Source organism: Desmodus rotundus, chromosome 2 (assembly GCF_022682495.2).
Source record: "Desmodus rotundus isolate HL8 chromosome 2, HLdesRot8A.1, whole genome shotgun sequence".
In the NCBI taxonomy this organism is placed as follows: domain Eukaryota; kingdom Metazoa; phylum Chordata; class Mammalia; order Chiroptera; family Phyllostomidae; genus Desmodus; species Desmodus rotundus.
In genome coordinates this window covers 67,388,459-67,401,302 of record NC_071388.1, presented here as the reverse complement: position 1 = coordinate 67,401,302, position 12,844 = coordinate 67,388,459, and positions in this window count along the sequence as shown.

Sequence of the window (12,844 nt, the reverse complement as noted above, 5' to 3'; positions counted from 1 at the left end):
AGTATTGCTTTTAAGATAAAGTTTAAGTCAATTCAGATTAATAATATTATCTGCATTTATATAATTCTTTACAATTTAGTTATTTTTCTCATGATTGTACTCTAAACAGTTTTTTTTGTTTGAATTATTATTTTCTCCATTTTATAGCCATTGAAAATGAAACAGAATAGTTTCCTTTAACTAAAGCAAACTAGGAAGTGTTAGAGTCTGAATCCAAGTTCTCTGCTTATTTCGTGTATTTCTGTGTGTGTCCTGCTCAGGAGAAAAGTCTGGAAATACCTCTAATTTGATCCAGCAAGTAGATGAACTCTTAAAAACCAGAGGGCCCAATGAAAATCTCTTAGTGCATATAATTAATCAAGAAGCCACATAGCTTTCTTCTCCCTCGGGGGTCTCTTATTCTGTCTCACTGTTTCAAATTCTATTGGTGTGTTATCCTATGCCATTTTATATGATCCCTTTGTTTGTTTCTCAGTATTTTACCAGATGATTACAACTAGCTGACAAAATCAGGCACAATCAAAAGGGTTGTGCTGTGAGTTTTGACCTTAAAAAGTATCCCTTTCCTATTAAATAAAAAAATGTTTTTGGAAATATATTCCTGCCAAAATGCAAAATTGATTTAGTATGTACATGAGTTTCTGTGTGACACATCCTAATACATCAGTAAGAAGAAAATATTCCAACACCATTACCTAAAAATATAAATACATCACTGTTACTGCTGTGGTACGTAACTCTTTTCCTACCACCAATCATGGTCAGAAGGAATTAGGTTACTTAAGGCCATGATGCCAAAGTACATTTTGTTTTAGCATCATCAAGGAACTGGCATAAAGTCCTTGAAAGATACAGTGTGTTTTACTTGGAAAAAGTAAGGAAAGAGTAATGAGTTGTTGCTGATTGTGTTTTCTATTTAATCACGTGTTAAAAGAGAACCTTAATGAGCTTCACATACTAGTAAACAAGACCTTGGCAGAAGCTGGAAGTATAACATAAAAGTCTACCAAACCTGTCCTGGCTATTTTAATGCATTCATGTGTAATTCATACTTCATTACAAAATAAACAATTCAGGACAAGTGCTAGACAGATGAATGCAACAGGTGTTCACTGGATTGTTCCACACAAAGCAGGATGTGTGGCTCTTTGTGATCAGGAAACACTTGATGATGGTACCCTTGGCAAGTGTCTCGACTCTGAAAGAAAGAGTTGGATGGTGTGCCTGGGGATGCTGGCTGCTAGGGCTTCTGTCTTTCACATAATCCTGGACACCTCGCTGAACACGGAGGCACAGAGCTTATTTATTTATATGATTACTATCTCACTCTAAATATGATGTGTGACTGCTTAAAAATATATTTTATATATAAATAGAAAATTAGACAATCTCTATTTTTTCAACATAATACAAACTGATCTGGATAAGGTAAAAAAAAAAAGCTGAAGGGCTTTTTTTCTCTGAAATTCATTATGAATTTTGCTTGGTGAGTAGTAAGGATATTTCTGCATAGGCATGTGTGAGTTTCCAAAAACAGAATTGATAACCAATGTTAAGTGTCACGTGTGGGCCTAGTTTTCCTAATAGAAATCTATCAAACTTTATGCACTGCTTCAATGTACAAAGATGATTTTCAAGAGGTACATGCCTTTTATTTGTTTACTCGTATCTCGCCTTGTTCCATAGTATTTGAGGCAAACACATACATCTACATAATTTTTATAGTATTAACTTCTTATGCAAATAGAGTAAGAGAGATGATAGTTATTACTCAGAATTAAAATTGAGGTTGGAAGACAAATTATGGAATCTGGCCCACTTATCAACACCTTCATTCTTTTATTGAATAGGTACTAGACCTTATAATACAGACTAAAAATATATTAGTTTTATAAGTTCCCTAAAACAACATCCAATTTTTTAATGTTATATTAAAATTTATTTGGTGAACCAGGATACACATAGTTTAGTAACAGACTAATTCTTGATTCATTTAAGAATGAGACACAAATGTCCACACCAGCTTTAGGTTGATCAGTTTATTAAGCCTCATAGGAGCACCAGTTTTTTTCATAAACGGGATTGCCATGGGTTGAACTGTTCCTTCTAAAAAAAAAAAAGGATGTTAAAATCCTAATTTTTGTGCCTCAGAGCGTGGCCTTACTTGGAAATAAGGTCATTGCCAATATAATTAATTAAAATGAGGTCCAACTACAGTAGGGTGGGTCTTTAAGGCAGAGATTGGAGTTATGCTGCCACAAACCAAGGAATGCCTAGGGCTACCATAAACTAGAAGAAGCAAGGAGGGACCCTACCTGAGAGGTTTTTGTAACCATGTAAACTGGGTTTCAGCCACCTGGAGCCTTGAATTCACATGACCCATAGCTTTGTGCTGACAGAAATAGTTTTTTATTTACAGGGTTCCTACACTAGGAGGGCTGAGAGCATCCCTGCTTTGAGTCCCTCTCTCCCAGAAGACCCAAAACTGTCCTTGCTCCCCAAAAGGCTAAAAGCCAAAACTGTGCCCAGAAGTTCCCCATTTCCTTGTCTGTCCTTAAGCCAGTCATGCAAACAGATCTCCACCCTCTCTGGAACATGCACTTGTGGGTTTCAGAGTCACCATCCTCTTGCAGCAGCTCTCCCCTTCAGGATCTGGGATGCACTGCTCTCACCCTCCAGGTAGTTGTGCCAGAACTGTGTGCCATGCTACATCGGGTCCTGGTGTCCCAGATGTTGGGGCCCAGGAGACACACATCTCAGCATGGAACTTTGCCTCCCAGAGCGGGCCTCCATCCACTCGGGGTCTAAGCCCCTGGTGGGCCCGGCAACTCCTGGGTCCATCAGTGAGAAAGAGAGCAAGAGTGAGGCTTTCAGCCCCGCTCCCTTTAAAACACCCAAAAGAAATAATGCCAGACTAATTTCAGAGTATGCCACTCAAAGGTACTATCCTTCAGAAACGCAGAAGTCTGCTTCTCAGCTTTCCTGGTCACAGTTCAGCTCCAAACATCTCTCACAAGTCTGTGTGCTCCAGCCTGAGCCCTTCTTGCAGTGCCCATTTCTCTCCTCTGGAGCTGCCTTTACTTCAGCCATTAGCTCACCAGTGTGTCTGTGTGCTTGACCAGGAGGACCCCCAGCAGCTCCATCAGCTCTGCCCCCCTGCCATCTTCTACAGGCAGACCTCCTGACCTGTAGAGAGACTTCTCTTCAGGCCTCCAGACAGACAGACCTCCCAGCAAACTTGTAGACCTTGTGGCAGACCTCCTGATCCAATTTTAAATGCTCAGAGCAGAACTTCCTGCATGGCTGAATCCTGCTCTTCCTATGGTGTGTTAGTGTCTGCCATTTTGGTCAGCTCCTCAGTGTCTTTGATTCCCTTTCAGCTGCCATCTTTAGTCAGGGCAAGAGTTCCCAGCCACACACAGGCATCTAGGGTGGGCATGTACCCCCACAGCTCACACAGGCTCTGCAGGAGCTTTGCCCTCCTGCCCACAGCCCCCACCCCCACCCCCACCCTCAGCTGTGTCATGAGTCACTGCCAGCACATGATCTCACAGTTGCACACACAATTTGCCCCAGCGGCAGCAGCCTTCTTCCTTCAGGAAGGCATGGGCTGTTAATCTGCTTATGTTGTGCAAGGTGCCTCAAATGCTGCACATTCCACTTTTGGGGAATTCTTTTCCCTGTCCCCCGCAGTGCCTTTTTGCAAGATTTGGGGTTCCCCCCCAATTTTAGGGGGCATATGCTCTGTACCCTGTTATACTTTGGAGAAAGCTAGCCTTGTCTTCACCTTGATGTTTGACTGCTAGCCTCCAGAACTGTAAGAGAATAAATCTCTGGGTTTTTTAAGCCACCCAGTTTATGGTACTGTGTTACAGTAGCCCTCAGAAAACTAATACAGGGGTAAAGAATATTTAAATTAAAAAATAATCTATTTATAAATGACAAATATATTTTTAATTTAATTTTAAATGACAATTTTAATGTCTTCTATTTTTATTTTCACCCAGAGTTTGCAAACACAAAGCCCTTTTATCTTTGACATTTCAAGATGGTGACAGCAGAATTACATCTTTAGGGAGGGATGTTGCTTACTATGGTCAACTGAATTTATCTCATGCCCTTTATAGATTGCTTTCCTTTTATGAATTCATCTGTTTTCAACATTTTTACACAACCACAGATCTCCAACCACATTAAGAATTATCCCATTTTCAGTTATGTTGCATAACATGTATTGCCAAACATTCTTTTCTTTAATTCTCATAATCACATACAAGAGAACACAAACAATTTAAGGAAATTACACTCTTGTGAAACCTTTTTCTAAAATTGGATTTGCCTTATTTTCAGAGGTTTGTATTTATATATGTGCAAACATTTAACAGAAATATATGTTTATTCATAAGTGGTTGATCATTTCCATTTAACTTTAAATTTAACCAATGCTATATACTAAAAAATGAAAACTGTGTCTTATGTATTTCCTTTTATACTTATCTTTGAAGTAATCTGTGGATTAAAATTAATTCAACAGTTGCCCCACATGTAAAGGAGTTCCATTCAGTAACTATTTATTTATAATTGACTGGCCTTGCAGCCTTTGAAGCAGCGAAGAAATGTGTGCATGTCTAGAGTCTGGCTGTAATTAGAGAAACAGCTGAGCTGTTGAAATACATGTGAGCCACATGTGTGACCTAGGACAGAAAAACAATTTTTAAACAATTACATAATTAATTTCTAATGAAACAATAGACATGTGGCTACCATGAACAAAAGTTTCAAGGGATTAAAATAATGAAGGCATTATTCAGTAATGGATCTTATACCTGGTTATGGGGATACTCTTCTTGATGTTACCTGGGAAAGTAGTCCTTAATGCTATTAGGGAAGGTCACCAAGAAGAAGTGAATGCTGGTTTTCCCCTCTCCTGAGCTTGGAATTTGTATTGCGTTACCAGCACTAGACATTGCCCAAGGACACAGCCTTAAGATAAAATAAATAATTAAATAAATAAATAAATAAATAATAAATAAATAAGAAACAAAACCAGCAAAAAAAATACAAATAAAAATAAAGATAGGAATGTGCTGATGAGACTATCTGGACTAGGTACATGGCAACACCCAGTTAAGGCCCCCTGTGTACCTGACTGACTCCAGTTAGGGCCGCCAATAAGCTTTTATGTTATGGTGGGTGGGTATGAAAAACTCCTTGTCTTGTCATCACATAAGACAAGCCTTATAAGGAAGTTTCCTTGTTCATTCAACCTGCCACCAATCTGTAGTGTCCTGGCTATTTTCTTCAGTCCCTCTCTACCTGCCTATGTGGGAACTGGTTTCAGATCGAACCACAGTAGTTCCAAGACAGGTTTGCAAGCAACAAATGCATGCAAGGGGGAAAAAAATGTATTGACATTTCATTAGTAACTTGTTCTAAAAAGTAGTCCAAGTGTAGGTGATTTTCTTGATTCTTTCAAAGCAATGACGAAAGAATGAACTCTAGAGACTTTTTTCACAAACACAATATATTCTTTGCTGAGAAAAATATCACCTTGTATGGTAGGCAGAATAGTTGCCCTCCAAAGATAATTACATCTTATTATCAGGAACCTGTGAATATGTTGTCTTATGTGGCAAAAGGACCTTGCACTTGTGATTAGGTAGGCTAAGAACTCAAGATAGGATAATCTTACTGAACTGCCTGGATATTTATGTAAACTGGTCTGTAAAACTGAGAAACCTTTCTAAGGTATGGTCATAGACAGGGAAGTGTAGCTATGGAAGGATGGCAGAGAGATGCGACTTTGGTGACCTTGTAGCTAGAGAAAGGGGGCCAAGGGGCAAGTAATGCAGATGGCCTCACGAAGCTCGAAAAGCTAAGGTAACGATTTCTCCACAGTACCTCCAGGAAGTAATGCAGTCCAGGTGACACCTTGATTTTAGCCATTGAGACCTATGTCAAACCTTCTGAACTGTAGAGTTGTAGTATAATAATTGTGTGTTATTTTAAGCCACAACATTTATAATAATATGGAAAAGCAGTCATAAAAAACTAATTCACTTTGGTTGATACTTAAATTTTAAGTACCTGATTATTCTTTTTTTTTAAATCCTCACATGAGGGTGTGCTTGTTGATTTTAGAGAGAGAAGAAGGGGGAGAGAGACAGAAAGAAAAAGAAAGCATTGATGTGAGAGAAACATCAATCGATTGCCTCCTGCATCAGCCCCAACCAGGGATCGAATTGAACTTGCAAACTTTTCATGAATAGGATAATGCTCCAACAAACTGAGACACCAGGCCAGGGAACACCTGATTATTCTTTAAATATACTTCATAAACTTAAATTAATTATCTATTTTGCTGAAGCTAGGGTGTATAGTGACTAGTGTGTAATTTATGAAAATATTATTTTGAGCCTATCTGCCAAAAGCTAGTAGGATATAAAAACCTTTGGCTATAGAGTGTAACATTCATAAATTATGCAATAACATTTAATTATGGTTGCAGAACTACTGGTAACCAATCACTTAAAAGCTGAGTTTCAGCACTTTGAAAAATTCAATTTTAGTGAGATGCAAAATATTTTCTCCACTGGGATAATATCTAAGAAATAAGACACTGCACTCTGCTTAGCTCCCTGCCTACACTGGTATTTGTAACATGGGGCACTAATACACTGAGTGTCCGGCAGGGGCAGCAATGTGGAATTCTTTTCCTACGACAACCCATACCCAGATGAAGTTAGATGAACAGAAGCATGCTCATGTGTATGTGCATTCATTTTATCATCAGCAAGCGCTTGGCATACTGTCCTTAAAAGAGAAATGCAAAGTATGCTGTATGGGGGATGGGTCAAGAAAAGAGCATTGGGTATTGCAGGTCATCTTTTTCATTTAACCATAATATATATCAAGAGATGATCCTAATTACATCTAGGTGATCACTACTAGGCAAGGTTATGGCAGAAGCTGGAAGTAAAAAAAGTGAAGTTTTACCAAACCCATTCTGACTGATTTTAATGTTACCTTTAATTGTATTTATTTGTAATTCATACTTTGTTATAAAAGTGAATTATTTCAGGCTGGCATGTTAAACAGGACAGAGCTCAGGCACAGCAGGTGTTACCTGGAAATGTCCTACCAAGCCAGTGTATGTGGTTCACCCTGACTATGAACCACTCTCCTACAGATCCCTTTTCAAGAGCATCCTCAGCAAGCAAGAGCTACATGCTGTGCCTAGGAACGTGTCACAGAAAGGCTCCTTGCAGTGCTTTACTGGTAAGTGCTTAACGACCACTGTTTGTGGGTGGGGAGATCTGACTGTCAGCATTTGCCAATTTCTGTGGTGTAAATTGTCCTACAGTGGACAATCTCAAGCTTCCAAACTAAAGTTAGTGAATACAGAGCTGGGAATAGATGCACTCACATGCCCCAGTCAGTTGGTAGGAGCTAATTCCAGGTCACCACTAGCTGTCTCAGGAATCACACAGGAAAAGTACAGAGGCAGAGACATATATGACTGGATTCTAAGGACACCAGCAATGAGCATTATAGACTAGAAATTAGAAGTTCTTTTTTCTCTGGGTACCACCTCTGTCTCACAGATTCTAACGTGATTCTTCTGAGGGTGTGGGGAGAGTAGCTGATGGAGGGACTTTTGAAAATTCATTTAGTTAAATATTAAAATACTATGTTATTTTCATATCATTATAAACTCATTTTAAAAGCTCAAAATGGAAGATTCATTTGTTTTGTGATTATTATGTGAATTTAAATTTTGGGTGACCATAGCTTTTTGGGGGGAAATATTCTATTCTCCCTACATAATGAAATCTGTGGAGCAGAGCTTAACGTAGAAGGAGACATGTGTCTTCGCTCCCTGCTGCTCAGCATCAATCAGATTTTAGAATGTTTGACCTTTTGAATAACTACTTCGTAATTCATTCTAATTTTTTTTTTTTTGCAGTGGCATTGCATGTGTTTATAAGAGGCTTCTAAATTTTAATTGTACTTTGTTCAAGGTCAACTGTCAAACGTTACTCTAATTAATCAGTGAATGAATGTTAAGGTGTGAATCTTTGTATCCCTCCAAAATTGGCCCTTTGGAAGGGAATTAGAGCATGAGGGTGGAGTCCTCATGAGTGGAACTTATTTAAAAAACCCAGAGAACTCTCTCACACCTTCTGCCATGTGATGACACAGTGAGAAGACAGCTGTATATGAACTATGAAGTAGGCCTTCAACAGACACCAGACCTGTTGGAGCCTTGATCTTGGACACCCCAGCCTCCAGAACTGTGAGAAATAAATGCTTGTTTAAGTCACCCAGTCTATGATGTTTTTGTTATATAGCAGTCCAAATGGACTTAGACAATGAATCACCAAAATTTTCCAATTTTAAAGCTTTTAGAAAACTGAAATTATTGAACAAAAGCTTGTAAGCAGAGAGATGAGAATGCAAATGGTACATATAAATGAATTTTTAAAATGTTGTTTTTGTGATTCAGAATATATTATTCATGAAAATGTTTTTTGATAGAACTTCAATTTTTTCATTTGAAATTTATGTGCTGAACCAAGGTAGAATAAAATTGAGATTATCTAAATATCATATAAATGAATTTGACAAACCATTTAGAAGAATTATAATTAGTGAAAACTTAATTTGACAAGTCTTTAAAGCTATATTTTGAAGAGCTTTTGATTAGATGTAAAAAGACAGTACCCGTGAAAATATTTGGTCTGAAATAATTACAAATTTCAAAGTGAAAAGACTAAAATTTTGAGAATAGCCCCTATTTAGTAGAATATTCATCAAGCTTGCATATATGTACCTTAATATCTATAGAAAAGGTACTTCCTCAATTAAACATACTATAATTTAAAGAGAAGTCAATTGAATGTATGGCTACAGGGATTTTTAATAAACTAATTAATAATAATAATGATATAATTGAAAAAGTATTTTCACAAAAACACCAATACCTCAAATTAGGGAGCGAATTTGAGTTTAAAGTATATGAGTACATGCAAAGAATAACTATTCTGTTTATTTTATTTATAATGTACAAGTAATAAGAATATTTTAAACTTGGCTTTAATAAATCTAGTATATGTGAATTTTATTTTTTAGAAAGACAGTTATATGTGAATTTTTGGAATAAAACTATTTAAAGAGTAAACCAGTATTATGAAGTCAATTGGTCAATCCATAAATAAATACTTTAAAACACAAATTAAATGTTTAAATCATTTTTTGCACCAGATTTCACTCTCAAAATAGTCTCAGTTTAGATGACCTGTCAGGGTTTTTGTTACTCTAGGATACACTGGCCTGTATCACCCTTCAGTTTAGGGTGTCCCTTTCCTGCCTCACTAATGGCAATAGCACTGCCCAATGTGCTGCCTGTCCTCTGCACGGATTCTGACCCATCAATTACCACCCCTTCACATCCCCTAGTATTGGCTTAGTGGTTTTTTAAAATTTTTTATTTTATCAAACAAAAAGGAAAAAGAACTCAGTGACATGGTCAATTGTGGTGATTACAGGGGAGGAAGGGGTATAAGGGGGTTACATGGTAATGGAAAAAAATCTTAGTGAGATTTGAATTTAGAAAATGTTAGAAAAAGTTGTTGACTTCAGGTAGGTTCTGTTTTTTAGTTACCAGAGAGAACATATTGAGCGTAGATGTAAAAGAGGGAAAAAGAAAATGTAGGTCAGTCATGGAAGTTAACATCTTATATAGAACATTACTTATCTGCAGTCATCAAAATAATTCCTTACTTTCTCTGTAGTCCTTTCACCTTCATAGTTTGCTTTCCCCCCCCACCTAATTTCCATAACATTTCCCCACTGCCATCTAGGGCTTCTTGGGAGTGTCCCAGTCTGGAATCATAATTCTGGTTTATAAGAATTCTATTTTGAATTAGCAATCTTTCTACTATTTTATTAAGGATTATTTGAGTGATATTTAAATTAAATAGTTGGTAGATAAGATCTGCTGAAAAGAGAAGGGACTTATGATATCCCAGCAGGACCATAGAACTGATGTGAACAGTTACAACAATTGTTGGCCTCAAGGAGAAGCCTTGACGATTTAAGGTAGAATACTCAGGATTGCCTTTAGAATAATGGAGATATACTCAAACTTATTGCCAGTCAACTTTTGTGGAAGAAATGTATCCTGCCCACACAGGATCATTAGAAAATTTGTCATCAGCATTCTGTTTATATGCTGTTATAGCAAATCTTTTGCATTATAATATTTGTGTATACATCTGTCTTTCCCACTAGACTCTGAACTGTTCAGGAATTGGGATTTTATTAATTTCTATATCCCCAGGGCCTACTATAGTCTGGGCACAATATAGGCAATCAACTAGTAATTGCTGAATGAAGGAATCATGAATTGAATCATCTACAAATCCTCATATCACAAATACTGCAGATGCTTGAAGACTATAATGAATTACGTGCATCATCGTCACACGGTCTGTTGCAAGTCATTTGCCATGGGGAAGATTTTCTTTTGTTTCATTAGCATTATTAAACAATATCCATACAACTTCCACCAATCGTTGGAATGACCAAGACCCTACCCCATTTAAACATTTAAACATTTAAACCATTTAAACATTTAAACATTTATTTAGTGTTTCCTCATATCCAGTAACTCTGTAACCCAAATTGAAATGCCATTTAAAGTATAAAAACAGTGGAAAGGAAAATAATAACCTTTCAAAGTTTCAAAATGCTTTAAAGATCAGTCACCGACTACAATGTCCTCAATTAATGAATGAATCAACTCTTACCCAGGGAAATTTAATTCATCCAAGCTCACATAATAGTTAGAGATGATGCAACACTGGGGGGGGGGGGGAAGGGGCGGGGTGACAAGTCTCCTAAACTGCTTTTTTTTCCTGATGTCTGAAGTTAGCTGCAGTTGTCAAAAGGACAATGAACAGAAACAGAAATCAAAACTACTAGAGAAAAAATTAGGTTAAAAAGTACTTAAGGAGATAAATTTACTTTATGCAATAGACTTACTTTGCAACATTTATGTATAAAACTGCTTTTAAACTTCTTTTACATTAAATAAGCTCTGGCAGTTTGAAGGAATGTTGCTTTAGGCCAGCTTCCCCAGAAAATAGACTTTGAGCATTTGAAATTTGCATACAGGAATTTACTGAGGACTACCCTTAGAGCAACACCTGTGTTTGAGAGGCCTCAACAGGGCAGAGGCAGAAGTTAAACTCTGGTACAATTGCAACAGAGATTTAGTCAATTCAATGGGTACTATGGAGCTTGGGCAGCCCTTCAGAGTTGTCCTGAATTAAGGCAAGGGGGCTGGGCTTTGTACTCCCAAGTCAACTAATCAGTGGGTTCAAGCTGAGGGCAATTCTTGGGAAGGGAATTATCTATGAGTCTTCCGAAGCCAGTCTCCCTGGCAGCTGGGCTAATAAATACGTCAGTCCTAAAGAGGAATCTGAGCGATGCACCATGGTACTCACTATTGCCACTCCTTATGCCACTCAGAATACTCCCCACCCACCTGGGAGCATTTACGCTAGGATTCAAGTTTGTCTCTTCTTCCAGAAAAAGTTATGGGAAAAAAAGTTAGTGGTAGGAACTACAGCTTCTGCTACAGCTGGTCAGGGCACCAAAACTGATATTTATTATTTCCCTCTTCCACCACCATTGTAGATTCATTTCTGCTGAAAAGAGTGGCTTAGACTCTCATTCCTGATGGGAAAGTGTCTCTAGTGATATGCCTACTCTTACTGCTGCACAATTATTTTCAAAATTGAGCAAAGGAACACCAAGAGATGATCTATTATAACACCTGAGTGTGAAACATATCCCTCCCAACTGAATCCATGGTACATAATAGTACCTGCTCTATCTCCCCCGAGTGACAACAATTAATTTACCTGTCAGGGTAGTGATTCTTTCCATGTTTGCTTGTCTCTTGGTGAAAGAAGCCCAAAGCAATGAAGAGCAGCCACAGCTTCAAGTGGAATGGAATAGTTGCTGTGTTCTCTAGTGGAAGCACTGCCTTGTGAGAATCAGTATCTCTAGACCCTCTGATCAAAAGTTATGGGGATGAGAGTTGGAAAACACAAATTTCCCAAATGAGTTATTAGGAATAATGTTATATGAGGCTATTCCTTCCCCTTTATTCTCAGAATGATAAATTTGTGTTACATACATAACACCAGGTAATGATTGATTTAAAATTTATACTGCATTTTGGGGGAAGGAATTCCAATATTAGAGAACATCATCTCTAAATTGGTGTCACAGATACACTTTCAAATGGCCATTTCATTGCTCATTCATGCTGAAAACTTTGGTTGGTACAGTATATGATAAGACCAATGACCAAGTAGTCACATGCCTGCAGTCATAATATAAAGTGTATGCTGTAAAGTGTGTTCCTTGATTCAAAACAACATTAGACAGAGTTTTATGTTGGTGCAACAATCTATAAACTCTTGGAGGGCGGAGCTGGCTGAGGCCCGGTAAGGAAGACAAACCCACCTATGTGAAGCGCGTGTTGATTTAAGTGAAGATGAATTGCTGCCACCAAATAGATTATTGGCCTTCTTGAGGGAAGGTGCCTTGTTAATGGTTCAGCATTGTTCTTTGTTCCTGGAAGCCTATATCTGGCAGTGGCAGTAGCTGGTTTGGCCTTGCTGCACGGGAGCCCATGTTGTCGTGCACAGGCATAATCAAAATCCCTGCCACCATAGCTATTTTATTTATGCCCCCTTTTGCAAAATTGGGTAGTTGATGACCAAATCTGGCTAAAGTCAACAAGCCAAGACATTCTATATACTTGATT